Raw genomic sequence first — 27867 nt, 5'->3', positions numbered from 1 at the left:
CACCCACCTGAGGTGGTGCCCTGTGGCTTGTGGGTTTGAGCATGCTTACTTGAATTTCACAAGTGTGCTCAGATGTGGGGCATTTTTAATTTGTTTTTTTTTTAAGGTTGTGGATTATTTTTCACATTTTATCTGAGGCTGTCAATTCAAAACTTGCTTCCCGACTTCAGCAGGCTTGGGTGATCTACCCTGATGACTTAATTACCAAGACCCCACTCAAAGTCAAGTGCACAAGTGCTGCCATCTACTGGAGGAAAGTTAGCTTTCATCACAACTACATGAGAAAAGAAATACGACTAACCTCAAAACTTCCAACCTCTTTCTTTTTCCCTCGTATCAACTGATACTATGGGTCAACTTTTCATAAAAACGATTAAATATCAACATAAATTTTAAAGTTTCCTAATTAATAGCTGATAGAAATGTGTATTGTTTATCCAGGGCTTCCTAGGTGCTAAACACTTCACATACATGAACTCTTTCATTCTCAATACAATCCTGTGCGCTAGATATTGTTATTATCTCTATTTTATATATATGAGGTAGGTGAGATTCAGAAAGATAAATAATTGCCTACTTCCAGAGCTCACTCAATTAAACATTAGGCTGTATTGCTTCACCTTTACCCATAACACTGGATCATTAACATTTCATTATTTGACTAACATCACACAAACTTGAAAGAAAAGGCATTACAGATCCTGAAAATAAGTGTATTCCATGATGAAGCAAAGAAATAAATATATTATGGATGGTGACAACCAGGTTTTTCACTGGTAAAAAGGAGTAACAAAAACAGAAAGGGAGGAGGTCAGAATGCACCTTGTGGTATTGGGTTGGAATCAGAAGGGTTGGTGCGAACTCATGGTTTTATATACAAGCTTAGATATAGAACTAGAAATAGATACAGGTATAAATGTGTGTGTGTGTGTGTGTGTGTGTGTGTGCGCGCGCGCGTGAGCGCGCCTGCATGTGGACATCTATTTACTAGCTTTGCCCTGTGAGAGTGACTGGAAATAATGACACCACAGTAGCTATGAGCATACTAGCCCCTAGACTTCGTTTCAAAGTACGATTCTGAAATAAAGAATCAGGGATCCTTGGAGAAATGGCTAATTCTAGGGCTGGAGCGGGAAAAATATAAATCAACTTGGAAGACTTTGCAGTGCTAGAAAAAGTGCTCAGAAATGGTGAGGACTTTGGGGCAGTTGAGTGGCTCAGTCGGCTAAGCTCCCAACTCTTGATTTCGGCTCAGGTCATGATCTCATGGTTCATGAGTTTGAGCCCGCATCAGGCTCTGTGCTGATAGTGCACAGCCTGCTTGGGATTCTCTCTCTCCCTCTCTCTCTCTGTCCCTCCTATGCTCGTGCTTATGTGAACCTTCTGTCTCTCTGTCTCTCTTTCTCTCAAAATAAAATAAATAAAATGTTAAAAACTCATCCAAAGAAAGGATGAGGACATTATAAAAAGACATAAGAGCCACACTAAAGGGGCTCCCAATGGTCACATCTGAGACGATTTTAGTGACAAAATAAATAATGCTAGTAACAGATTATAACTCATAGAATGAACCAAATATCCATGACTTCATGTTGGTAGAAATAAATAATTGCATAAATAAATAAATAAATAAGGAGGAAGGGAAAGCTCTTCCTTACAGTAGAATTCTAATTAATAAAGGCAGAAGGAATGATGGAAATAGGAAAGTCACCATTTGGCTAACATCATGGTAATAATTGCTATAGGCAAGAACAATCGATGAATGCTAAAATTAGTGGGTAAAAGCATGACAAGAAGCAAGACATGTTCATAGTCTCAAGCTGTCTCCCCACAAGATGCTTATTAATTACAAAAGGAGAAATAGTAACTTTGCAGTGGATAAATCGGATAGGTGCCACTATATCCAAGTGGACAAAATCCGTATCGCCAGCAATGTGATGAATCAACTTCATGTGACCCTTGGCCTATGAGGCACAGAGAACTGGAGGACACAGCATCCCTTCTGTGGCGCTTGTGCCAAAAATGCATAACCTGAGTCTAATCATGGGAAAACATCAGGCACACCCGAATGAGGAACCTTCTACAAAATAATGAGCCCAAAATGTTGCGATCATGAAAAACAAACACAGAGGGAACTGTCCCAGACTGGGAGGAGTCTAAAATTTTTAAGTCTAAAATTTTTAGTCTAAAATTATTTCAAAATGAAAAATGAAAAACAAGCTTGTAATAAACTATAAACAGCTTAAAAAATGCTCTTGAAAAAGCATTACGAAGTGCATCGGGATTTTGATTACCAAAAGTTTGAAACCCCCCCAGGCCAGAGCCCAAACTCTCTGGTTTCTGTTCTCTTAGTCTGTCAGATGAAAACCTCTGCTTGACTTTTACATTTATCACAGCCCAGAAGTAGAAAGAAGGGAAATATTTGGACAAATACCGAGGAACACACACATAAATGTTCACGAGCTGTTTCAGCTAAATTTTAGAACACACTTCGGACTGGCCAAACCCTCCATTCCGGTTCTGGAATATCCTGACCACAGCTGATGTTGCTACGTTCCACAGACATCCCCAAAGCTGCACCCAGTGTGATCTTGAGGACTTACACTTCCTGCTTTCACAATCCTGGCTCTTAGGTGTTACACTTAAGAGGCTAAAGGAAGCAGATCATATCTCGTGGGGGCTTGAAATAGTAATGATGATGGTAATGGTAGCTAAGTGGTCACATGCCAGGCAGAGTTCCAAATGCATTCATGCTTAAACGAACCCTGGGAGGAAGAGTCTGTTACTATACACACATAAGGGACACAGTAAGTGACCCTAAGCAGAGAGCCTCCGGAGCCCACGTTATGATGAAGGAGAACGTGCAGGAGGTGGGGGGCTGAGGTGTGGGGTGCTAAATGCAAGACTAACTGGAGTTAACCTCCAATCCCTTTTGGGTTTGGTATAAATCCTTCTCACGGAGTCTCAAGACAGATCAGTGATGGTAAAGCAGCCCCAGGGCCTCTGGGAGGCCATTCTTCTGGACCTGGCTCTCATTTCCGGGGCTGCAGATATAGTTGGAAGGAGCTACATCCAGCATTGCGTGGACTTCCCCATGATACCAAGTCTTTTATTATTAGCCATGTACCCAGCCATTTGGCGCTTTCCCCTGCTAAGTGCCCCAAAGGGGACACTCGGAGGTACTGACTCAGGGAGGATCCTGATATTCCCTTTTCTGGGCAAAGTCATCTTTGATACCCAGAGTGCTCCAGACTGTTCCTGCTGCCAGATGGGGCCCCCGTGCTTGCCCCGAGGTGGAACAAGCATTCCTTCTGAGCAAGTGTAGAATGGAGACGTAAACAGAAACAAACCCGCATCAGCCACAGCCTCCCTCAGATTTTCCTTCCTCGTGTCTCGTGAGAAGTGTCTGTTATGGAAGTAAAGGAATAGACCAGGAGTCCTGACCTTGCTGTGCGACCTTAAGAAAGACTCTGTCCCTGTGCTTTGGGGATCCTAGCTGTGAACAGGGACTGGGATCTGGCGATTTCCAGGGTCTCTTCCGCTTCTTGCGTTCTGTGGCGCCAGGAGCTTGTGACTGGGCAGAAGGAAGCCAGGCCTCTTCCGGATGGACTTGAAGGTGTTTGCTTTTAGTCTCGCGGAAGAGCTTGGCCAAGGTGTTGGGGAGGGATTGTCGTTGCTCCGGCCGCACACAATTAGGGCTTAGGTGACTCAGAAGTGAACACGCCATGTGTTAAAATAAGAGTTGGCATTTCTGAGAAGGGAAGTCCAGGAGCCGGCCAGGATGGGATTAGCTGTTGATAAGGGGCCCTGCATTGTTCTAGCTCTCCCCTGAGACCCACACCACATCCTAGAAGAGGAGAAGCCAGGTCCCTAGGCCCTAGTTGGGACAAAGTCGAGGCCGAGCCGAGGATGCAGCCCTGGGAGTCTGCCTGGAGCTGTGGCCAGGAGGAGGCAGGGCGGAGCAGTGGGCAGGAGTGCAGCTGGCGTCAAGGCCGCTGTGCCCTGGATGCTGAGTGTCCTGGCCTGTCACTGGACTCCGATTCTCACTCCAGGTTAGAGTAGGGCTGAGTGGGGACAGCGGAAGCCGACACTGAAAGCCTCGCCCGAGGATCCTGAGCAGCGCCCCCCACCCCACAAGGTCCAGGTGGAGCAGAGAGCTGGGGAATGCAGTGTGGGGAAGACGGGAAGCTCTCCAGTTTAAGACTCTTCAGTCTTGGACAACAAAGGCTGATGGGAACATGAGGAAACCACTGTTTACTCTGCTTTCAAAAGTGTTCCACTCAAGTGTGTTCTAAAATGTGTCTAGGCAGGACACGATGGGGGAGCTGAGGCCTGAGCCGTGGGAACTGGAGATGTGGTCAAGGACCCCGGGCTCTGCAGGAGCCTCGGGGAGGAAGCACAGATTTGTGAAGAGGTCATTGCTCTTTCTACTCCAGGGGAAACAGGCCCACAGGGGCGGTGGGAGGCAGTCCTCTGTGGAGTTCAAAGGAAGCCAGAAAAGTAATGGGCTCAGGGGATGTTGCTGGAGCAGGAAAGGTTCATATTTAGGTTTCCAGAAGGTGCTTATGGGGAGCAGTGGACATTGGTGACTCTCCCAGGAAGAAGTTGGTGGGTGGCTGGCAAGTGACAGAAATCTACTAATGCTGGCTTAGCTAAAGAGGAAATTAGGGCAAGGATCTCATAGAACCTAAGGATACCAAGAGGAGGAAAGGGGAACCAGGAACCTTACAGAACAAAGTCAGGCTCCAGGTCAGTGCCTCAGCCCTCCTCACCTGGGCTGTCTTTACCCATGTGGCAACCACAGACTCTGAGACTCATGACCATCCAGATATAGCACATGAAGTCAACTGGCAGCTAAGGGCCTCATGGTGCAGAGGGGTGCTTTTACCACCCTCATTTCTGTCAGTGAAGCCACCCAGCCTCTTAGCAGGGCAGCTCTGAACCCGTCTCTGCTAGCTCCTCAGGCTGTTGTAAAATGTTCACCAAGTTGGGAGACCTCTGGAGCATCCTGAGCACCAGAAGCTTCTAGTAGTATTGAACGATGGAGGTGGTACTCACAGATGCACAATCCTTGTAAGGGGACCAACTGTCCTGGTTTTCTGGAACTTTCCCAGTTTTAGTACTGAAAGTCCTGCAACCCGGGAAACCTCTCAGTCCTGGGCAAACTGGGACAGGAGGTCACACTGCACAGCAGCTTACTTGAGGCGGAACACGTGTGGGGAAAGGCACTAAGTTGAGGATCAGAAGAGCCTTGCTGACCGCTTCTAGTGCCTACCCAAGCCCTGCACCCACGGCCTTCCAGAAGCTTCTCTTACCAGGGTGTTCCAAGTTCTGCATGTCTCTCAGTGCTGGGCTCTGCCCTGTCTTGGAGAATGTTGACTTTTCTCACACCCACACTTGCATATACACAAGCAAAAAACAGAGAGAGAGAGAGAGAGAGAGAGAGAGAGAGAGAGGCATTGTTTAAACTTATAGCATGTTATATTCTAGGAAAAGGTGGTGTAAGTAAAAAAGATAAAAATTGGATCAATTTTCCCACAGAAACAATACCCTGATGAGAAACCCCAAGCAAGGGAAACAATTCTATAAAAAGTCCTACCCTGGCCATGAAAAATTTCTCCAAACTTCTCTAATTTTCTAAACTTCTATAATTAGTTCTCTGAATCAACATGGAACGAAATGGTCTCTTAGAGAAATCAGACCATAGATACATAGAGAAATACCTGTATTCTAGGCCACGTAAGACCTCTCAAACTGCATGCACATCAAAGAAAATGGCAGATTATTAATTAGTCATGTGCAATGTTATTTTATTTGTTTTTTTAAATGTTTATTTATTTATTTTTCAGGAGAGAGAGAGAGCAAGAGCACAAGCAGGGGAGGGGCAGAGAAAGAGACACACAGAATCCAAAGCAGGCTCCAGGTTCTGAGCTATCTGTATAGAGCCCAACACGGGGCTTGAACTCACGAACTATGATATCATGACCTGAGCAGAAGTCAGATGCTTAAGCAACTGAGCCACCCAGGTGCCCTGTTATTTGTTGAAAGGACTCTTTGTGTGGGGGTCCTCGAGTTAGAGTAGTGGTTTCATCCATGGCTGCACACTTTGAATCACTAAGGAGCTATAAAACCTATTGATGGCTTGGCTCCCACCTTAGAGATGCTGATGAACTCGGGTGTGGCTTGGGAGCTGATGGGTGGCAGCTGTATCTGGGACCAGGGCCTTGGAGGCTTGTTGGGAGGAAGAGGAGACTGCCTGAGGTCTGGGGTCAAGGACTAAGTCAAGCACTTCCGTGCTGGAACATTGAGGCACATACTAATTGAAAACGAAGTCTTAGTCATCATCGAAGTCAGCCTTCTTGTTTTGCGGATGGGGAAAAGATCCAGGAAGGTGAAGGGATCTACCTAAGTCCTTCAGCATTTAGAAGTAAAATGAGAACATAAACGTTTTTTAAAGTTTACTTATTTTGAGAGAGAGAGAGAGCAGGCACGGGCACAAGCGGTGGAGGGGCAGAGAGAGAGGGAGAGGGAGAGAATCCCAGGCAAGCTCCACACTGTCAGTGCAGGGTCCCATGCGGGGCTTGAACTCATGAACCATGAGATCAAGACCTGAGTTGAAACCAGGAGTTGGATGCTTAACGAACTGAGCCATCCAAGCACCCCAGAACATAAGCATTTTGACTCCTTATCCTGTACTGTTTTCACATCTTGGTGATTTAAAAATATGCCCTAAATAAATAAATAAATAAATAAAAATATGCCCCCAAATTCCTTGACATCCTTGTCACCGAAAGGTGAAGCTTTGTTTCCTTCCCCTTGAGTGTGGGCTGGACTTAGTGACTTCTTTCTTTTAAAAATAAATAAATAAATAAATAAATAAATAAATAAATAAATAAATAAATAATAAAAAGTTTTATCTATTTATTTTGAGAGAAAGAGAGAGTGTGAGCAAGCGTGAGCTGAGAAAATTTCGAGCAGGCTTCACTCTGTCAACATGGAGCTCCATGTGGGTATGTGGGTATGTGAGTATGTGGGGCTCATACTCACGAATGGTGAGATCATGACCTGAGCCGGAATCAAGAGTCGGCAGCTTAACCAACTGAGCCACCCAGGCGCCCCTGGATCACTAACTCTGGGGAAAGTTAGGTGACATATTCCATGACACTTGAGCAGCCTTATGGAAAGGCCATGTAGTGACTCTGAGGCCTGAGGTCTCCTGCCAGCAGCTTTGTGAGGGTGCCGTCTCGGGAGCAAATTCTCTAGCTCTGATCCCATGGATGACCACAGTCCAGCTGACATCTTGACGGCAACCTTGTGGGAATTCCCAAGCCAGAACCATCCAACTAAGTCATTCCTTAATCCCTGACCCACAGAAATGGGGAGATAATAAATGTTTATTGGTTTAGACAGCTAAGTTTGGCATAATTTGTTACACAGCGATTGATAACAAATACACACACCACCCTAAAATATTGTTCTGAGTTGGTTATATCCAATTCAAGCACCAACTCTAGTGGAGCAGGAGAAAAGAATTAAAGGCACACAAACTATAGCAACATTTTCCTTCTAAGGGAAGATGAAGCCAGGGTGGTGGGGGGAACCACTCTCTACTAATCCTTTCTATTTATAGAGGATGGCAGAGCGTGGAGAAAGGAAAGTGGAAACTTCAAGGGTATGGCAGTTCTTCCATCTGGTGATGCTTACTAGCTAGAGTAGATGACCTTTGTTTTAGCTCACAAAGCAGGCCTGAACCTGAGTAGGGCTTGGGAAAAAGGGACAGAGCAACTTTAAGAATCACGGTGACTGGGGCGCCTGTTGGCTCATCTTTTGGGTGTCTGACTTCGGCTCAGGTCATGATCTCATGGACCATGGGTTCGATCTCTGCATCAGGCTCTGTGCTGACAGCTCAGAGCCTGGAGCCTGCCTCGGATTCTGTGTCTCCCTCTCTCTCTGTCCGTCCCCCACTCATGCTCTGTCTCTCTCTGTCTCTTAAAAAAAAAAAAAAATCATCACTGTGCCTGACATTTCATTTTATTTTGTGTTGGTGTGAGGTATAACTCCTCTGCTAAACTCTGAGCCTCCTGTGAAGTCCACTGCCTTGGCCTTGGGCGGGGGTGGGGGGGGGTGGGGGTGGGGGGGCTCCAGGAAGGGGACTGAGTACTCTAAGTGGGTCACTGCTGAGCTGGGGGTGGAAACAGAGTATGGGTGGGAACATGAGGCTAAGGGCTGAGAGGAGGTTGGACCTCAGAGCCAGACAGCAGAGAGATCCTGAAGGCAGAGGCATGGGTCAGGGTAGGTCAGGAAACAGAGGCCATTCTGCATCTTGAAGACCTTGACCTGAAACCCTGGAGTGTGAGGGGAGAAACTGACCTGAGGTGGGAGTGCTTGGAGGTCTGTGATGTGTCTGCATCTCATGTTGTGAGTTGTGCACTGTGCTTGCAGACCTGTGTGCCTAGGACCTTGACGTGCTCTCCATGTTTGGGTTGTTCAAGTTCCTCAGGGGGTTGAGGACATTCTACCAGCTTTCACTTGGACCTATTGAAGGTCCTTTAAAGACAAAGTGTATTTCTAAGACATAATAATAATAATGATGATGATACTAATAACAATTCCACCTTTCATTCTTTACTAATCCTGTACCTCCTCTGCCTGCTGTCATTTGATTAGTAGAAAGTTACTAGGTGCCCATCTTGTCCTGTCCTATTCAAAGGGAAAGCCACTCACCTCTGTGGGCTCTTCCCCACCCTCCCCAGCTGCTGGATCCATATCCTTGCTCCTTTCTCCTAGGTCTGTGGGAAGCTCCAGAAGGGATTCCAGGAGACCTTCTTGGAACAAGTGGCCAGTGAAGCTTGTGGCTGGATCCCCCAGAGTCCTTCTTTGTTAGAGGAAGGAATGTTTGTGGGGTGAGGGCAGCAGTTTGGGTGGCCGGGCCGGCTGTGAGGTCTGGGGAGTGAGCTGGACAAGCGGGAAAAGTATCCAGGACAAGAGGTGAAAATGGACGCCTCAGATTCAGGCAGAAAAGAGCTGGTCCTGGGGAAGTCGGTGGGGAGGGCAGAAGAAACTGTTCTTCAAGAAGGAAATAAGGGTCAGAGTTCACAGGCAAAGAGCCCTCAAGAGCAAGTGACACATTGATGAGATCAGTCCTAGGACAGAGGCTGTGGGACTTTGTTAAGCATGTTCCTTGTGTGGAAGGTTCTGGTGGGCAAAGGCATGGGGTCTGAGATGGGCATCTGACTTGGAATTTGAATTCCAGTTCATCTGTCAACTCACCACGTGACTTTGGAAGAGACCCCTGACTCCTCTGAGCCACAACATTCTTGTCTGTGAGAAGGGAGAAGGCCCACTCTCTCCACTTCAGAAGCGTGTTGGGAGGACAGGCGGTTGGAGGCCTGGGGGTTCTTTGTGAGCAAGGAGGGACACAGGGTTCTGTGGAGGGTTGGCTGGAAATTAGGGAGCTGCAGACCAGGATCAGAGATCCCAGTAGTGGGGTGGAGGGAAATCTGGGACTGGAGTCTCCCCAGATTTCTGCATCTGTAGGGGACGGAAGCACCCCACCTTGACCTTGGGCTATTTCTAGAGCTGGCCAGGGCGCTCTCCATGACGGCAGCCTCTGGCTGCCTCCTCACTGGGGCTGGCTGCCCGCTTGTTGGCCCTTGCTGGACTCGCTCCAGGCTGGGCTGTCACTGGGTGAGCTGTCAGAGCTGAGAAGAAGCACAGAGCCCCAGCTGGGTCCTCTGCAGAAGCCTGGTATCTGACAGGCACTTCAGCTTCTGAGGGGAATAAAAGACCTTGAGAGGAGCGTGAGCCGTGGCCACCTGTGAGAAGCCAGCCAGCAGGGCGAGTCTGAATTAACCTTTGCTTAATACGCTACACTTTGCAACGGCCTTCTTATTCAGTCATTCCTCCGTTCAACAAATAGTCATTGAGGGCTGAGGGCTCCCACAGTGAATAAACAAGTACATAAATGTGAAAAGCAAATGCAATTCCAACTTGTGGTAAGAGCTAACCAGGAAAGGAGCAGGGTGCGGTGGCAGGAGGCCTCCTGGAGGAGGTGTCGTCTAAGCTGAGGCTTGAAGAAGGAGAAGGAACCAGCTATGTGACTAGTGCAGGGAAGTGTTCCAGGCAGGGGGAACAGAATCTGTGAAAGCTCTGAGGCAGGAAAGGCTCAGTGCCTTAGAGATAGCAAGGAGGGGAACTGGACTTAACGAATGAGGAAGGGAGAGTAAGAGACCAGGTCAGAGAGCAGGCAGGGCTCAGATCTTATGGCCATAGGAAGGAGTTTGGATTTTCTTCCAAGTACAATGGGAAGCTGCCAAAAGGTTTCTTTTTTTTTTTTTTTTTTTTTAACATTTTTATTTATTTTTGAGACAGGGAGAGACAGAGCATGAACAGGGGAGGGTCAGAGAGAGGGAGACACAGAATCCGAAACAGGCTCCAGGCTCTGAGCTGTCAGCACAGAGCCCGACGCGGGGCTCGAACTCACGGACCGCAAGATCATGACCTGAGCTGAAGTCAGCCGCTTAACCAACTGAGCCACCCAGGCGCCCCTGCCAAAAGGTTTCAAGGAGGGAGTAATGGGGTCTGTGATCGTGTGGAGTGCAGAAGGGTAGAAGCAGAAGGCTTCTGCAATGGTTTGGGTGGGACCATAGGACTACATTAGTGTGTCAGACAGGATGGGCTAAGCTGTGCCACAGTAATGAACAGCCCCTAAGCCCGATGGCTTAACATAATAAATATTTAGTTCTTCATGCTCAGTGTTTTGTGGGTCAGCAGAGGGGCTCTGCTCATCTTAATCACTGGGGGATTCAGGCTGACAGGGTTCCCATTTCAACATGATTTCCATAATCCCCGTGGCAGGAGGAAGTGTATTGGCTCTTAAAATTCCCCACCAGAAGAGACAGATGGCTCTTCCTCTCACATGTTATTGGCCAAAGAAGTCACATGGGCATGCTGAACGCCAGATGGGGAGGGAAAACACCATCCTACCAGGAACCCAGGAAAAGAAAAGCTGGGCCACCATCACAGGCCATGCCAGTGAAGAGGGAGAGTATGTAGGTTCAAGATATGTTTTGGTGGTGAAAATGACAGGTCTTATTGATGAGTTATACGTAGAGAGTAGGGGAGCAGAAAGAAGAGTCTAGATGATTCCCAGGTTTGCGGTTTAGGCATCTGGTGGTTGGGGGTCCGTCTGGGAAATGGGACCCTGGGTGTGAAACAGGTTTTATGTGGAGGACAGGATGAAAGGTTGGGAGCTGACACGCTCAAGTCTGGCAGTTGAATGACGCCAATTTTCAGGAGCTCGGAAAAGAGGTTTGTTTGGGCTGGAGACAAACTTGGGTGCCATCCAGTAGAGGTAGTAGATTAACATCTTGAGAATGGGGGGGCTCACCTCGGGAAAAGGTGTGCACAAAGAAGAGGGTGCAGGGATGAGTCCTGGGAACTCCATCACCATAAGGCTGGGGGGAGGGAGTGAGAGGCAGCCAAGCAGAAAGGGAAAAGCCGGAGAGATGGGAGGGAAGCCGGGGAGTGTGCCCCACAGACGGTTAGAGAGCGTGAGGTTTCTGACAGAAGAAGAGGCAGCTGAGAGATGCTTTCTGATGAGGCAGGAAAGCGACCCCATGTTGAACATGAGCAATTTTGCAGGTTGAGAAATGAATGGGGGGCACCGGAAGTGGACATGGTGTGTGTGGACAATCCAGTGAAGAAGTGAAGCCTAACCTAGGCCGAATCATGTCCCTGGAGGTAGTTTTCTTCCTCATTCCTTGGCTCTCATCAGACAGGCCTTCCCCCAGGAGGCAAGAGAGTGGCCTCAGCTCCATCCCCAATTCCTTCATGCAAGGAAGCATTATCCTAGTAACAGCATGCATGTCTTTCCTAGGAATCTCAGCAGCCTTATCGCGGCTTGCATTGGGTCATGTTTCTTTCTTTGCCTGAACTAACCCCAGAGCCAGGGAACTGGGGGCTCTGATTGTGCCAGCCTGGGCTGTGCAGCACATGGCTCCTAGAACAAAGGGTGGGGGTCAATGACCCTAGGAATGTCATGAGGAGGTTGATCCCAGAGGAAAAGTAAGACACACGTTCCGGAAGAATGGCATAAATAATAGATGCTCCCTAAATCAAGTTAAGTCTGAATTTCCCAAGTCTAAGTTGGTATTTGCTGTAGCACTTACGTAAAAACCAAGAGCCACCAGGGGAAAGAAGTCCCGAAAGCATTTTGTTTCGGGCCACTCTGGACTCCTGTGCGGCATCATGACGTGTCCAAATGGTCTGTTGCCCTTTCAGAGCCTACGGTGTCTGGGAGCTGTGGCACACCCCAGGGAGCAAGCATCCTGACCCCAGAAGGTGCCGACTGAGCTGAGGTGAAGTACATCCTGGCCATTGTTCCCAGAGGCAGGAACCCCTGGAGTGGGAGCACTGCCTAAGTCATAGAGTTAACTACTCACAGAATTTAGTTTAAAAAAAAATTCCAGGGGTGCCTTGGTGGTTCAGTCGGTTGAGTGTCCGACTCTTAATTTCGGCTCAGGTCATGATCCCAGGGTCGTGGGATCGAGCCCTGTGTCAGGCTTCATGCTGAGCTAGGAGCCTGCTTGGGATTCTCTCTCTCTCTACCTCTGCCTGCCCCCTCCCCAAAAGGAAAAAAAAAACCCAAACGGTACAGAAGGATATATGGGGAAATGTAATCTTACCGACCCCAACTCCCATCTCTCATGTCACCTTCCCATAGTCAAACCTTGTCACCTCTTTCCTATGTGTCATTTCAGAAATGGTCAGTGCAAATGTGAGCATATACGTGTATGTTCCTTGCCTCTCTGTCTGTGTCCTTTCTACAAAAATGATTGCATCTTATATTCACTGTCCTGTACTTGCCTGTTCCTTCTTAATATGACTTGGCAATTGTTCACCTCAATACAAATATAGTTGCCTTATTCTATTTAATGACTGCACAGTACTTTATTGTATGAATGTACCATAATTTATTTTAGCCAGTTCCTTGCTAAATCGGTTGTTTTCCATCTTGGACTGGTACAACAAATGATGAGTCTAGATAGTGTGCCTTTGTGCGCATGTGCGAATATATGTGTAGGATGATTTTTTTTCAAAAGTCAGAGTACGTGCACTTACAATTTTTATACTATTGTCAATATTCCCCCTCAAAACTTTTTTTTTAACCAGTTTACATTTCATTGGTGATATTTAGGACCCCTGCTTCTCCATCCCTCATCAATACTGAATGTATCTGAATCCTTGTTGGCTATTTTAAAGTTTTAGTGCAGCAGTGAAAAAGCAGAGATTTGGAAGGAGGCTGACTTTGGTTGGCATCCTGACTTCTTATAGTTATTAGTTTTGGGGCCATGGGCAAGTTATTTAACATCTTTGAGCCTTATTTTTCATATCTGCACAGTGGGATAATGGTCGTATTAATTACAGTCTTTTGTGGTAAATAAAAATTGCCTCTGATTAGCTTAAGTTGACAGGTTATTTACTTCTTTATTTATTTTTAAAGTTTATTTATTTATTTTGACAGAGAGAGAGAGAGAGAGAGCGAGCATGAGCTCTGGGAGGGGCAGAGAGAGAGGGAGAGAGAATCCCAAGAAGGCTCTGCACTGTCAGCCCAGAGCCCAATGCAGGGCTCAAACTCACGAACTGCAGGATCATGACCTGAGCCGAAATCAAGAGTCAGATGCTTAAGTGAGCCACCCAGGTGCCCCGACAGGTGATTTATTGATAGGACCCAGAAAGGCTCATGTCTTCTGAACCTGGATCACCTAACATCAGGCAGGGCCTATAAGGCCAGATAGCAATGGGTTCATGGACTTACGTGGTAGATCAGGATAGCCCAAACTCTCTGTGGTTGAAGGAGTGGGTTTTTAAAAATTCCAAACATCGTATTCCAACGTTTTTGAAAATGCAATAAAAGCAAATTACTAGAAAAATGAAATTTAAAAAGACACTCATAATACAAACCCCATTTTTAATTATTGGGCCAGGCTTAGTGCACTCACTTGTCATCAGATTTTGGTTTTGCAGACATCTAGGCCACCATGGGCATCATAATTATTTCCTTGGGTACAGATTCTTTGCCAGCACTGGGAGGTGGTGGCAGGCAGGGGAAGGGGGGTGGGGGAATCAGACTAATGGAGAGAGGATCCCATGGAAAAAGAGGATGGCAGAGAGAGGAGGAGGAGTGAAATGGGGAGGGTCACCAAGATTCTCTGTTACAATAATAGCAGCACTTTCTTCTTTGGGTCTTTGCTATGTGCCAGGCACCTTGCTAAGCGATTTTCACATATTATCTCTTGAAATCCACACAAAACTCATATGAGGTAGGATCCATATTATCATCCCTGTCTTACAGATCAGAAAACTGAAGCTTAGGTAGGTGAAGGCCAATGAAGATCACATCATGAGTTAAACTGCATGCCCACTGTTCTTAGCTCTCCTTGGTGGTTTGTTGCAAAGAGGCATTTCCTGGGCAGCCGCAAAGTGTGGCTCCAGTGAAAAAAATTTTTTCTGCGTTCAGGCTGCGGAGTGGGGTGGGGATGTCCAGAAGTTTCCCAGTAGGCAGAAACTGGGGCTCTGGGAGACTCTGCTCACCTGAGGTCCAGAGGACCACCAGGGGGCAGCAGAGGCCTGCGCTGGCAGGGCCGCCTTGTCCCCAGCTGACTGCAGGCTCCCAGCAGCTGTCCCGAGTCAAAACCTGAACCGCTAGTGGCCAAGAATAGCAAGGGGCTGTAATTCACATGGGTACTCCTTCCCAGGGTTTCCAAAGTCCCTCACGTCATCCCTGTCATTTCACAATCCTGCTCACAGAGCACTTTTTCCATCTTCCCCAAACAGGTCCTGGCTTGGCCAGTGAGGAGAAGGGCTTCAGGGACATACACTTCCTGCAGATGGCATCTTAGATGCTGGGCTGTGTGCTGGGATTAAACACGCGCGCGCACACACACACACACACAGGTCTTGCCCCCAAGGCAGACTGTCATGTAAACAAATAGCCAAGGTACACTGGGTACAGTGCAATAATAGATATGCATATGAAATCTGGTGGCAGCACGAAGTGGGAGAAAGAAGGGTGGGATTATAATTTAGCAATTTAGCTCAGAGGGAGCCCAAGAGAGTATGTGTGCCTGCAGGAGTCATCTTTCCTGTGAGCTGAAGCAGAGAAACAAGCTTAAAGTCGTGGTCTAGAAGGATGTTGGGTGAAGGGCGTCAGCTTGAAAGTTATCAGAGACTAAGAGAATATCAAATGTTCTACAAATCATAAAGTTCCTATCTCTCAAGTCCTTTGTCAGATTGTGGGTGGGATAGTTGAAGCAGGCCGAACCTGGGCTCAGGAAGATGGCGAGGGAGGGTAGAGGAGGTTGGTTAGAAGGTTATTACGGATCTGTTGTCAAGGCCAGTGGGGTCCAGGACCCAGCAAAGCCAGTGGGCAAGAGACCTAGCCTTGACTACCGCCTCTTGCTTGCCACAGTCCTTTGTCCCCAAGGATGACAGGAGAGCTGGGACCAGCCCTAAGCCACCAACACAGGCTCTCAGGCTTGTCCCGGTGGGATTCCAATCTCTACCCAGCCCATATCCTTTCCCCAAAAAAGTTTGAAATGAGCCTCGGCTGGGTCTTTGACAACCTGGACTCACTCTCAGTTGATAGCCTGTGTGGTCCCTGGAGCTCTGTGCTCCCTCCCGCAAGATGGTCCCAGAAGGGAACGGGGTTGCCAGGGGAGATGGGGGCACTGGAGAGACTGCCAAGGCTCTGTTTGCCCCTGCAGCCCAGCAGCTTTCAGTCATACCCTGCCCCCACACATGGACACAGGTGTGTGCGCCACCAGCCACGAGAATGCCTGTGTCACATGGGACACCCCTGCTTTGCCAATCTTTAATTTTATTCCCAGGCAACTTCCTTCTCGGCGGGCTAGTCCCAGATGGTGGTTTTGGGCAGTCATCCTCAGCATAGCCAAGGCCCAGGGAGAGGGAAGAGCACCAAGGCCCGGGGTCTTGGCCTGCAGTGGCCCCACCACAAGCAGAATATTTTATTGACCTCTCAGGCTTTTTTTTTTTTTTTAAGTTCCCATGCCTTTCGCCTTCTACTTTTTAATGTGTCTTGGCAAGTTTTAGCATAAAAACAATGTTTTAAATGACTTACAGTTTATTTATTTATTTATTTACTTAATGTTTACTTTTGAGAGAGACAGAGTGTGAGTGGGGGAGGGGCAGAAAGGGAGGGAGACACAGAATCTGAAGCAGGCTCCAGGCTCTGAGCTCTCAGCACAGAGCCCGATGCGGGGCTTGAACCCATGAACTGCAAGATCGTGACCTGAGCTGAAGTGTGGCGCTCAACTGACTGAGCCACCCAGGCACCCCCATTAAATGACTTACAGTTTAATGTAAAGCAAGCTGAATGGCTGATTTAGTTTTTCAGTTCTCAGATGTTGTCTATTGCAAGAAGCACCATGGATTTAAGAACATTTAAAATTTTTTTTCTTTTAGGAGCCAGGAACATGCGGCATTAACAAACACATCAATGCATTCAGATTTTTAGAAATGTTTATACAAAAAAAAATGCACAACTTAGAATTAGGGAAATTCTTGTTGGTAATTTTTGGCGTCAGAAAAAAATTTCAGAGTAAAAATTGGCTCTCCTGGAAGATGTGTGACATTTGTCTTTGGTTTCATGTCCCCATCATGTGGTAGCAAGGGGCATAGGGTGAGGTCATGCTTGTTCTGTGAATTTTTTCTGGTCCCCCAGAATGCTCAGGGGCTAGAGTTCAGTTAATCAAACCATTCTTGTTAAATAAGGGCCACTCTCAATACATTCAAGAAATGTGACTTCTGCAGTTAGAAATGGTTCTAGGTAGTATTGACATTTTAACAATATTTATTCTTCCAACCCATAAGCACGGAATGTTTTTCCATTTCTTTATATCTTCTTCAATTTCCTTCATAAGCTTTCTATAGTTTTCAGCAGACAGATCTTTTACATCTTTGGTTAGGTTTATTCCTAGGTATTTTATGCTTCTTGGTGCAATTGTGAATGGGATCTGTTTCTTTATTTGTCTTTCTGTCGCTTCATTATTAGTGTATAAGAATGCAACTGATTTCTGTACATTGATTTTGTATCCTGCGACTTTGCTGAATTCATGTATCAGTTCTAGTAGACTTTTGATGGAGTCTATCGGGTTTTCATGTATAATATCATGTCATCTGCAAAAAGTGAAAGCTTGACTTCATCTTTGCCAATTTTGATGCCTTTGATTTCATTTTGTTGTCTGATGGCTGATGCTACAACTTCCAACACTATGTTAAACAACAGTGGTGAGAGTGGATATCCCTGTCGTGCTCCTGATCTCAGGGGGAAAGCTCTCAGTTTTTCCCCATTGAGGATGATATTAGCTGTGAGATTTTCATAAATGGCTTTTATGATGTTTAAGTATGTTCCTTCTATCCCGACTTTCTCGAGGGTTTTTATTAAGAAAGGATGCTGAATTTTGTCAAATGCTTTTTCTGCATTGATTGACAGGATCATATGGTTCTTATCTTTTCTTTTACTAATGTGATGTATCATATTGATTGTTAAAATGTCAATACTACCCAAAACTATCTACACATTCAATGCAATCCCAATCAAAATTGCACCAGCATTCTTCTCGAAGCTAGAACAAGCAATCCTAAAATTTGTATGGAACCACAAAAGACCCCGAATAGCCAAAGTAATTTTGAAGAAGAAGACCAAAGTGGGAAGCATCACAATCCCAGACTTTAGCCTCTACTACAAAGCTATAATCATCAAGACAGCATGGTATTGGCACAAAAACAGACACATAGACCAATGGAATAGAATAGAAACCCCAGAATTAGACCCACAAAAGTATGGCCAACTAATCTTTGACAAAGAAGGAAAGAATATCCAATGGAAAAAAAGACAGTCTCTTTGACAAATGGTGCTGGGACAACTAGACAGCAATATGCAGAAGGATGAAACTAGACCACTTTCTCACACCATTCACAAAAATAAACTCAAAATGGATAAAGGACCTGAATGTGAGACAGGAAACTATCAAAACCCTAGAGGAGAAAGCAGGAAAAAACCTCTCTGACCTCAGCTGCAGCAATTTCTTACTTGACACATCCCCGAAGGCAAGGGAATTAAAAGCAAAAATGAACTATTGGGACCTCATGAAGATAAAAACTTCTGCACTGCAAAGGAAACAATCAACAACACTAAAAGGCAACCAATGGAATGGGAAAAGACATTTGCAAATGACATATCAGACAAAGGGCTAGTATCCAAAATCTATAAAAAGCTCACCAAACTCCACAACTGAAAAACAAATAATCCAGTGAAGAAATGGGCAGAAAACATGAATAGACACTTCTCTAAAGAAGACATCCAGATGGCCAACAGGCACATGAAAAGATGCTCAATGTTGCTCCTCATCAGGGAAATACAAATCAAAACCACACTGAGATACCACCTCACACCAGTCAGAGTGAATAAAATGAACCAATCAGGAGACTATAGATGCTGGCAAGGGTGTGGAGAAACGGGAACCCTCTTGCACTGCTGGTGGGAATGCAAACTGGTGCAGCCGCTCTGGAAAACAGTGTGGAGGTTCCTCAAAAAATTAAAAATAGATCTACCCTATTACCCGGCAATAGCACTGCTAGGAATTGACCCAAGGGATACAGGAGTGCTGATGCATAGGGGCACTTGTACCCCAATGTTTATAGCAGCACTTTCAGCAATAGCCAAATTATGGAAAGAGACTAAATGTCCATCAACTGATGAATGGATAAAGAAATTGTGGTTTATATACACAATGGAATACTACTTGGCAATGAGAAAGAATGAAATATGGCCTTTTGTAGCAATGTGGATGGAAGTGGAGAGTGTTATGCTAAGTGAAATAAGTCATACGAGAAAGACAGATACCATAGGTTTTCACTTATGTGGATCCTGAGAAACTTACCAGAAGACCATGGGGGAGGGGAAGGAAAAAAAAAAAAAGAAAGGTTAGAGAGGGAGGGAGCCAAAGAGACTCTTAAAAACTGAGAACAAACTGAGGGTTGATGGGGGGTGGGAGGGAGGGGAAAGTGGGTGATGGGCATTGAGGAGGGCACCTGTTGGGATGAGCACTGGGTGTTGGATGGAAACCAATTTGACAATAAATTCCATATTTAAAAAAAAAAAGAAATGGTTCTAAATTATAATCTCATCAATAAGCATTTAACGAATGTCTAATATGCATCTACCTCTCTCTATTGTCCTCTCCATAACATTAATGGATTCTTACTCCAATCGCTAATGATTTCACGGAGGTTGTCAGGGCCTTTGTAACTGACACCAGTTTTCTAGAACTAGAAATTAGAGAAGTGGGAGAGGAGGAGGAATGAGAATCTATGCCATTGGTGTATCATAGTTATTGGCCAACATTTTGTCATATGTCATCTCATGTGGTTCTTACAACACTGGGAATATTATTACCGTAAATATTTTCTTGTGACCAAGGAAGAAACCGAGGGTCTGACTGATACGGCTCCTCACCTGGCACCACGTAGCTAGTGAGTGGCAGAACAGACCTTCTACCAGGGTCTCTCTCCCTCTTCCTTGCGTAGTTTCTGTGGTGTGGGAAACACCTGGGCTGCTTTTGTTTCATTTGTCCCAACAAAATCAGAATGCCTTTTTAATCATCTATTCCCCACACTGAGGGCTGACCCCCAAATAACTCTAAGACATTGAAGAGAGAGAGAGAGGGAGAGAGAGAGAGAGAGAGTAGTGCTAGGGAGCTCTGGGATGTGTGTGGATATATGACAAAGGCCTATTTAAATGCATTTTTTAAGTTTATTTATTTATTTTGAGAGAGAGAGAGAGAGAGAGAGAGAGAATCTCAGGCTGTCTCTGGGCTCCACGCTGAGCCCAATGCAGGGCTCGATCTCATGAATGTGAGATCACGACCAGAGCCGAAATCAAAAGTCAGGCGCTTAACCAACTGAGCCACCTGAGTGCCCCTAAATGCACTTAATTGGTAACTATTTGTTCAAGTCTCAATTGTGTGCCCACCATGGGACAAACAAGTCACAAAAGTGGGCTCCCTATTGCCCTCAGCTGCCTCAGTGAGTCCTGAGGCCTGTGTGTGACCCGCCCAAGGACAGACCCTGGTGGCCACATGTCTGTCAGAGGACCAAGTCATGCCTGAGCTCCGCCAGGTTTCGGCCTGCCCTTGAGGCACTCCTTGTCCTTTGCCAGCAGACGGATGGGCAGGTGGGCTGTGAACCCATCTGCCAACAAAGCAGTGTGAGCTCAGTGTGGTCAAGTTGCTGCCCGAGCTCAGAGGAAGGCTCTCAGGAATCTGCGATTGGAGAAGGGGCAGAGGGTGGGGTCAGTATTGGGAGGAGAGCTGTATCACTGAGGAGGTGACATTTAAGCCGCCCTGTGAAGGATGAAAGAAATTCACCAGGTGGGTGGAGGGCATTCCTGGCAAGGGAACAGCAGGAGCAAAGCTCAAAGGCTTGGGAGTACTTAGCACAGAGAGGATGGTATGGGTATGAAAGTCTGTGTGTGTGTGTGTGTGAGAGAGAGAGAGAGAGAGAGACAGAGAGAGACAGAGAGAGACAGAGACAGAGACAGAGACAGAGAGAGGTAGGCTCCTATTTGTGTCCACGTGTCTTTCCTTAGCCTCTGGCTCTTGGGACACCCTCCCTAGGGCTCTCGGCCTGGCCCTGAACTCCGTGGGCCTCTCTCTGCTCACCTCTGGGCTCAGAGCTTCTGCTCTTCAGCCCCACAAGTGCTTCCCTGCTCCCTCAGGAGCTCCCCGCCTGGACTTTGTTCTTCCAAAGCCGCCCTAAGCTTGGCCTCTAGAAGGACACTTGATCCCCTCTCCTGGCTGGCAGTGGCGCACAGCCCTCGGAGCAGCTGCAAGGATGGCGTTGACTCCAGATGGAAAGTGTTTCGAGAATTCTGACCTGACATCATACCATCCTGACACTGAGCTGACAGTAACTGATCTGGGCGTGGCCAGGTGAAGCCATTCCCTTTGGCTCCCCTCAAGGGCTGGCTCAGATCAAAGAGCCGGGCTTGGGAGGTGGTAATCTAGAACTGAGGGGCCGCTTACACAGGGAGAGGCCTTCTGGGTGTCCAGACCGTCTCTGAGAGCAACCTGGAGGCAAGGAGTCTCCCTGCATCCGTCCCCTGTGACTTGAGCCCAGCAGAGGCCCCACACTCATGCCACTGTAGGCTCTCCTACCCCATCCTGGGGCTCAGGCAGGCCAGGCCTTCGCTCCCAGGGGGCCGCTGGAGCCCAGCCCGCGTGTGGCGTCTTGCAGCTCGGCCCTCCCAGCCTCACTAAGCCCTGCTTAGCCAGGTGAAGAGCTGGGACTGCCCCAGCCGCACGCCGCAGGATGAAAGGGGAGTGCCCCTGCCACAGCTGACATCCGCACCCTGGGCTCAGACCCAGGACTTGTCTTCAAGGCACCATCTGTCGCCCGCCAGGGCTGAGTGGGGACAGCAGGCTGGCACTGGGGCTCAGAGGGCAGAGCTGGGAGGGGAAGTCACAGGGACCTGTGCTACAGGTTTTGAGGGCCCCCGGGTGAGAGAGCCCCCTCGCTGCCCCTTCTGCCAGCATTACCCACCGTACAGTTTGAACCCAGGCATGGAGAATAAACGGGTTAGAAGGGGTCAGCCCCCATCTTGGGCTGGCTTCAGCTGCCATCTAAGAGCATTCCCTTCTGGGGAAGCCAGAGGGCACAGCCAGATGGTCTCCAGCGCAGGCAAGCATCCAGTTCCAGGCATCAGAGCGGTCACCGTGGAATCATGAGACAGGCATTGGGCACTGGGCATCAGGCCACGGGATGGGCTGCCTGTGGTTGGAGTCCTGGCTGGCCCTCTGCCCCTCCCTGGGAGCAGGCCATCCTCAGAGAACAGAACTGGACATGGCGGGGAGTCCTCTGGATGGGGACAAAAACCCCTGCTGGGCAGGGCCCTCGGGACAGGGACACATTCACAGGGACTGGGAAGAAAGAGGGCTGCCGACTCCTGCCACTTTGGAAGGGGCCAGTAGGTTGGAGAGAAGACAGAAGAGGGGAAGGTGAGCGGATTGAAAGATCAGGAAGGAAAGGGAAAAGGAAGAGAAAAATATGAGAGGGGAGAGGGGAAAGAAGGGGAGGAGAGGCGAAAGGAAGGGCTGGACTCCAGGTTACAGAGACCCGGAAATAAGAGTGGCTCAAGCAGAATGGCAGTTTCTCCTACACAAAGCTGTAGGTGTTGGTCTAGGGCCAGCGTGGGAACCCAGGCTCCTTCCCTTTCCACCATTCCCCCCAGTGCAAGCTGCAGTGTAGAGGAGGGGTGGGGGAGGGCATGCCTGTCATTGTTGGACCCAAGTGGTTGTTGCACACATCGTTTCCCTCGCTGTATCACTGATCAGAATGTAGTCACAGGGCCGCCTCTAGCTGCAAGAGAGGTTCTGGAAGGCAGTCTTTGTTTTGAGCATGATGTGTCCAGAGTAAGAAGCTCCATGAGAAAGGAGAAAATGGGTGTTGGGACAGAGGGAAATAAAGAGGAAGAGAGGCTCTTGGAGGGGGGAGGAAGGGAACTAGAAGGAGGGAAAGACTCTTAGGAGCAACTTGTACCTATGGCCAGACCTGACCTCCCAGCACACCTGGACCAACCCCCAGGGGTTTGTCATAGGCAGGCTCTGTTGGAGTTGGGGGTGGTCTTCCTTTCCCCAGAGATGGATTAACCACCTGCCACATGGGCCCAGACTTCATGTGGGTCGGGGATACCTTGGCAAGGGTTTCTGGAGAGGGTCTGCATCTAACAAAAGGGAAGAAGTTGAAGTGCAGGGTTTTACTTTCCTACTTAGGCAAGAAGAGGTTCCAAGGTGCACTCTGGTCATGAAGTGATGTGATGTCATACCGAGCAATATTCTTTAGGGATGTAAGGAAGGAACTTGTCCAGTTTTCTTCAAGATACATGAAAGTTCATAAAATTGGGATCATTTCACATATCAGTTAGGTCACTCTGGGCCACATGTAACAGAAATGCTCAATGAGAGCATTTATTATCTCTCCAAACAAGAAGTCCAGAGGAGAGCTGTTCTGGAATTGATTAAGTCAAGATGATGTCTGGGTTCTGGTTCCATTTCCTGGAAATTCTCACAGCTTTTCCTTTTGGTTGTAACATGGTAGCTAGACGCCCAAGCATTATATTCTCCTAAATCTGCTTTCAGAGGAAGAAAGCATTCTCCTCACCAGGGCCATTTTATCTACAAGGGAAACCGTTTCCAAAACCTCTTCATCAGAATTGTTTGGAATCAGAATCCTTTCTTGGCTAGACTAGGTTACATCTCTATCTTTCAACCAACCATTGGCAAGAGTGAACAGGGTCACCCCTTCCCATGGGATGGTTGATTTAGGCCAATCATGGGTCATCGTCGGGGGCCCACTTTCTCTCAGCACATTGTGGCTGGATCCTGAACAAAGACAAATTCTGTTATCAGAGAAATAGGGTGCCACGGCTGCTGGTTAGTCTCAGGGCAGATATTAATAATCAATTATACCTCTTTTTCTTAGACAGTCATTACCAACCAGACAAAGTTGGCACAGGAGATAAAGTATACATGTCATCTCAGCCTTAGATAACGGGAAGGAAGGAAGCCATAATTCAGGGCACCTTTAGTGACTCAGTCATCTTGTCATTGCTTCATGTGGGGTCTTTAAATACGTCTAAAAATTCTTTTACAGTCCACCCTTCAAAGGGTGGCAGGTAGTTCCCTCCCTTTGACCATGATCTGGATCTAATAATTCATTTCTAGTGAATAGAAAATGGCAGAAGTGATGGTGTGTGAATACTGAATGGCGCTATGAAAGGCAATGTTGCTTTCCCCTTGCTCTTTCTTGGATCACGTATTCTGTGGAAGGCCAGCCACCATGTCATGAGGATGTTCCAGCAGCCCTACAGAGGGAAGTCCACATGGGAAGGAGCTGAGATTTTCTGCCAAAAGCCATATGAGGAAGTCATTTCGGAAGTGGGTCTTCAGGCCCCAGTCAAGTCTTCCTATGACTGGAGTCCTTGCCGACATCTTGATGGCAACCTCAGGAATCACCCAAGCCAGAGCACCCCAGCAAAGCCACTTTCAAATTCCTGACTCCCAGAAACCATGATATAATAAGTGTTTCTTGTTTGAAGCTACCAACTTTTGGGGTAACCTGTGATGCAGTCAGGGCTGGGACTAGGGTGAAGTAAGTGAGGAACCCAGGGCACAAAATTTGAGGCCCAACCCTGAGAGTGAGCTTCTCCTTAAATTTTGTGCCCTGGGTTTCTCACTTGCTTCACCCTAGTCCCGACCTTGTGTCTAGCAGCACATAACCTTCCATGCCTCTTTCCATTTCCCAACATTCTTCAGCTTGCCCTTGGGGCTCCTTGGGTTTCTGAAGAAGCTGACTCCATCTCCGGTTCCAAGGGTGGAGTGTGTGACTAAGTCTGTCAGCACATTCCAGTACCCTTAGGTCTCAGCGACTGGATCAATTGGGGCACGTGACCTGGCCCTGTCCAATCAGAGGAGATATCAAGCCTTTTGCTAGGGATGCTGAGACAGATATGATTCCACTCTTGTCATTAAACAAGGTACATGTAACTGTGGGGGCTTCTGGCAGTCTTTTTGGGACCCCTGAGGACAGCCAGTTTGGGGATAATGCTCCCAGCAGGATACAAAGAAGCTGAGTCCTTGGAGATACTGTTCAGCTGCTAGTGCTTACCTGAAGCCGGCCTCGTCTCTGGACTTTTTCAGCCCAGTGAGCTAGTAATGTCCTTTTAAAAAATTTAAACCAGTTTGAGTCTGGTGTTCTGTTACAGGCAAAGGAAAGCACAAATGTGATGTTAAACACACAGAGGAGACCCCACATCAGTGACTCTGGCAGATGCTGCCAGGGATCCAGCTGTTTCACACTGTGCAGAGTGAGTATCCAGATGTTCCGTGAAAGTGTTCTTGTTTCAGCCAGATGTTGAGTATCTTGTAGATGGAAGGTTAACATGATTTAATGCTTAAAAGCAAACTTCCTTCCCTTCCCCACCTCCAACCCCCCACCCCCACCCCATCTGATGCCTGCTCCCTTACAGTCCTTCCAGATAGCCATGCCCTGCCTCCCCCGCACTCAGGGTGGTGCCCTGTTTTGTATCCTGGTACAACCTCCAGTCCACTTGTCCTCTTTTTCCACAGCTCTTTGGACCAGAGATTGGTATGTAGACCAGAGAGCCAGTCTAGAAGCTGGACAACCTCCCACGTGTGGCCTGGCTTCAAGAGATGAGCTAGGGAAATCGATCTTTCTTTGCCTCTCCAAACTAAGACGGTCTGAAGAAGGAAGCAGTTACAGGCAGAGCCATGAAGCAGAGACAGGGCCGTGCAAGAATGATAGGCAAGCAAAAGTTATGTGGGAGCAGAAAAGAGGAGCAGGTAAAGCTACAAGGAAAGAACTACCCCAGAGTCCAGGGCAAGAAGAAGTCGGTTGGTAGGGAGAAGAGGGTGGAATTGATTCACGGAAAGAACAGACTCCCTGAGTGGGGAAGAGTGCTACTAAGAAGGAAAGAGAGAGCAGTTAGTCAGGATAGGCTAGACTCAGCTGTGGAAACAAACAGTCCCAGATGTCAGTGGCTGACCCAGCAGGAGTTTATTCTTGACCACACACTACCTGTCCATCTCAGGTGAGCCAGGAAGTCGCTGCACGTTCTCGTGCCGCACCTCAGACCTACAAGTACCTCCACGGTTGCAGAGGCAGCGGAAGGAAATTCAGCCAATTGCTCATCAGCTCTTAAGTCTTCTGCTCAGAGGTGACATGTGACCCTTCCACTTACAATATGGCTGTGCCTAATTTTAAAGGTAGAAGAGTCATGTGATGCTACCGTGCACACGAAAAGAAGAGAAACAAGAATGTTTGTGGCCAGTCTTATTGATGTCCAGGGAGAAGGGAGCTGGTCCCCAGAGCTGCTTCAGATTGCAGAGGTCCAGATTTCACAAGGCCCTGCCAAACTGTGGTCCTGGTTTGTACTCACACAAGATCTTCATCCCCTTATTGCCCCATGCATGCCTTGCAAGGCCCACCACCCTCCACACACACATTGCTCATTTCTTTTAACCTAAGACCTCATTCCAAGGACTTCTTATTTCCTTTGAGTGCTCCTTTCTCCACTGGGCACTCCCCTCTCAAAAGCCTAAAGCCAGCACAAACCACCTTTGTGTCCCTGTTTTACAGCAAGATGGGGATCTACAGGCCTGCCTGCCTCAGGAGAGTCAGAGAAGACTGCTGGAAACTCTATTTGCACACACCAAAACTTTGTAGGTTCCCCTGGCAGGTAATAATACAAAGCCATAAAGTTTTCTAGTGCTTACTGTTAGCTAAGCACTGTGCTGAGAACTTCCTTTGAATCCCCTCATTTAAAATACTTTCAACCTCACTTTTCAGGTGAAGAAACTATGGCATGGAGAGGTGAGCAACTTCCTTGGGGTCTGATTTTTGTATCTGTGTTCCTCACATTATAGAACACACCCAAGAGAGATGGTGAGGAGGGCTTTGGGGCTGACGGGCCAGCTCTGGGGGACAGAGATTGATCTTTGGAGAGGGAAGAAAGACAGAGGCTTCCTCAAGTGGGTAGAGAGCTTACTTCCAAGGAGGAGACAGCTGGGATTCGGGAGAAACACACTTACGGGGGCAAGGTGTCATATCCTTCAGATGCCCTTGGGCCCAGACTCAAGGCCCTCTTGGAGAAGATTAAGAAACTCAAACAAAATAAGCTGTCTTTGAGCATATATAGTGATCACATTGTGGTCTCTAAACATCTTTTCTCACGAAAAAAAACAAGGCTTCTTGGAGAATTGGCTGTTTCCAGGTCTGGAGCAGGAAACATATAAAAGGAGCCCAGAACATCTTGTACCAGAAGCCAAGAAAGCTATCAAACACCACCGGAGTCATGTCAAAAGGACACAGGTGCCAACTTGAAGGAGCTCCTGCTGGACAGAAGGGGATCATTTGTGCATCAAAATCAAAGCTAAACAAACAAAAACCTTGCAGTGAATTGCAACATATCAAATATTTTTAAAATCTGTAAATTCAAAATGATAATAATAATAAAAAAACATTCCGCAGGATGTTTACAGAAAACTCACTCTTCTGAGAACTGATAAGTAAAGGGAAAGAAGTTCTGTAAAGCTAACTTTGGGGCCTCCCAATAATGTAGTGAGCTTGAGGCCTAGTTGGAAGACTGCTCACGTATTCCCAAAACTCTCCCTCTGGCTTTCTCTGGGCCTGAATTTCCACCATTAGAGACTCATTTTCTTTGGGTTAAGAGATGTTCTGAGTCAAAGCCAAAATCCCCTTGGGAAAAGTTTGTTAACTTCTACCCTCATAGATTGTGATGGTCCTATGATTCCTGGGTCTGGACAGATAGGGGTACAGCTAGACAGGAGGGGCTGGGAGGGTCAGAGAACTTGGCCACATCATCTAGGGGAGGAATTCAACTTGACTGTGCACAAGAACCCCCTGAGCTGCCTCTCCAAAATTCAGCTCCTCAGTAGCCTAATCAGATGGCATCTGTTCCAGCAGGTGGAAAAGATGGCAGAAATGCATAGATTATTATATGTCACAGGTGATTTGGACACAGGTGGTTCTGTCACCATTTTCTGGAAGACACTAGACCAGGGGTCCTGGATCTCTTCTATTGGCCCATGTGACTTTCTGCTCCAGCAGTGCTGGTCTGTCTCAGCTGAGCACTTCTAGCCTCTGCAGACTTTAGCAGGCCCCTCTCCCTGGGACCTCTTTACTACTGCCAGGTCCCTCGCAGGTGCCAGGCCTTTCCTTGTGTGGGGCAGCTGGCACCATGGAGAA

The sequence above is a fragment of the Panthera onca genome, chromosome A3 (assembly GCF_046562875.1).
Source record: "Panthera onca isolate mPanOnc1 chromosome A3, mPanOnc1 haplotype 2, whole genome shotgun sequence".
NCBI classification, from domain to species: Eukaryota; Metazoa; Chordata; class Mammalia; order Carnivora; family Felidae; genus Panthera; species Panthera onca.
This window is presented reverse-complemented; position numbering follows the sequence as displayed.